Source organism: Daucus carota, chromosome 7 (genome assembly GCF_001625215.2).
Source record: "Daucus carota subsp. sativus chromosome 7, DH1 v3.0, whole genome shotgun sequence".
Lineage (NCBI taxonomy): Eukaryota > Viridiplantae > Streptophyta > Magnoliopsida > Apiales > Apiaceae > Daucus > Daucus carota.
The window spans coordinates 18,577,016-18,579,020 of record NC_030387.2 but is presented as its reverse complement, the minus strand read 5'-3'; the positions used below and the strand labels follow the sequence as shown (position 1 = coordinate 18,579,020).

Sequence of the window (2,005 nt, the reverse complement as noted above, 5' to 3'; positions counted from 1 at the left end):
GTTGACCTCTCTGAAAGTTGCTCACAAATTGTGCTGATTCACTAGAGATGGCACACTGATCAGTAGCGTGAGTACCGGCACATAATTCGCAAATTAAGATTGGCTGTTGAATTCCTTGGTGAGCCAGAGAATCGACTTTCATCGTGAGAGCCTTAAGTTGAGCAGCAAGAGCTGTCGACGTGTCTAGATCAAGAATTCCGGCTACTTTCCCTTGAGTAAGTCTTTGAGTAGGGTTCTGATATTCATTAGCAGCCATCATTTCAATAAGATCATAAGCTTCTTCATAACTTTTAGCCCAAAGCGCACCTCCAGAAGCAGCATCAAGCATAGGTCTGGATTGAGGTCCAAGACCATTATAGAAACAGTTTATTTGCATCCAATCCGGCATGCCATGATGGGGACACTTCCTTAGCATCTCCTTATATCGCTCCCAAGCTTCACAGAATGTTTCTCCTGATTGTTGAGAAAATTGAGATAGAGCATTTCGTAGTGCAGCAGTCTTTGCCATGGGGAAGAATTTAGTGAGAAATTTCTGAGCTAGATCTTCCCATGTAGTAATCGAACCAGATGGTAAAGAATGTAACCATCCCTTAGCCTTATCTCTCAGTGAAAATGGAAAAAGCCTTAGCTTCACAGCATCATCAGAGACGTCATTAAATTTGAAAGTGTCACAGATCTCTATAAAATTACGGATATGCATATTAGGGTCTTCAGTAGAAGAACCCCCATACTGTACCGAGTTCTGGACCATTTGAATAGTTCCTGGTTTGATTTCAAAGGCTTTGGCTGCGATTGCAGGCCTGACAATGCTTGACTGGATATCATCGATCTTTGGCATAGAGAAATCCTTCAATGCCTTACTGTCTGGTTGTGCTTCAGATTCTGTCATTGTTTCAGAATCAGAAGAAGAAGTAGAAGATGAATCAATTGCTTTCTTCCGGGTTTGAGAACGTGTTTGCATAAACGCGATCCAAGTACCTGAAATAAAGAAATGAAGAAAAGTGAGAAGAGAATAGAATCCTAGTCAGTGAATTTTAATGCACACTGATGACAAGTACATAAACTAATTAATTAACACCGAGTCCCCGGCAGCGGCGCCAAAAACTTGTTCGCAAAAATCTACACGCAAGCGCACGTGATCATAAGTAATATATTTGTTCGTTCCCACAGAGACTGGTGAATTAAGAATACGCACCTATGCAACAATGTATGATCAATTTTCACTGCCAAGACAGTTAACAAGGATGGTTTCTTTTATACTAATAACTAAATTACTAATCAAATTCAGAATAGGAAAACACATGGGATTCTAACTTCATTATCGAATTCATCTAGAATTGAAATTACTGATTAATATGCGACTGTTGATCCTAATCAGACAACACGAAAGTAATACATGCCAACTCTCATTGCACACATATCATACCAATCAAAATCCACAATTAGGATAGAAATCTCATGGACACCAACAAAGCTCAGACCCTATATCTCTATAGCGGTAGTGTAAGCAGAGAGGTTTAATAGCAAGTCGTCTATCGTGATTACACAGGGTGATAAAAATAGTTCAAGTCTACCACAAATTATGTTTCATTCACATAATCCTATGTTTACATGGCATAGTTCTAAATTCAATCATTCACTCTCGCTTCAGAAAGAATTAACAAACAACTTAGAAGTTAGCTATGCTCCTAAGAAGAATAAGCACGGCTCATGCAAAGAAATCAACGTATGTCACACAATCAATTAATTAATATTCGTTACTAGACTACATCGATAAATCCATTAGAATCCCATGAAGGCGGTTAGTTCATAATCGAACTAATCGACATCATGGGTTCTAGTGAAAGCATGATAAATAAAAGACAAGAATTAAATGGAATAAAAATGCTTGAATTAATAATAAAGATCACAACGTTACAGAATTGATGTTCACGAACTCGCTCGAAACTGTCACTTCCTCGCGAAGAACGATCCAATACAAACTGATAATGTGCTTCGATAAAAA

General features: G+C 38.4%; 1 non-coding gene across 1 annotated transcript; it reads left to right on the top strand.

Moving 5' to 3' along the window:
- Positions 1–386: 386 nt before the first annotated feature.
- LOC135148169 (small nucleolar RNA R71) lies at positions 387–493 on the top strand. The gene has a single exon (XR_010286061.1). It is a non-coding gene; the product is annotated as a small nucleolar RNA R71 (small nucleolar RNA).
- The last annotated feature ends 1,512 nt before the right edge of the window (positions 494–2,005 follow it).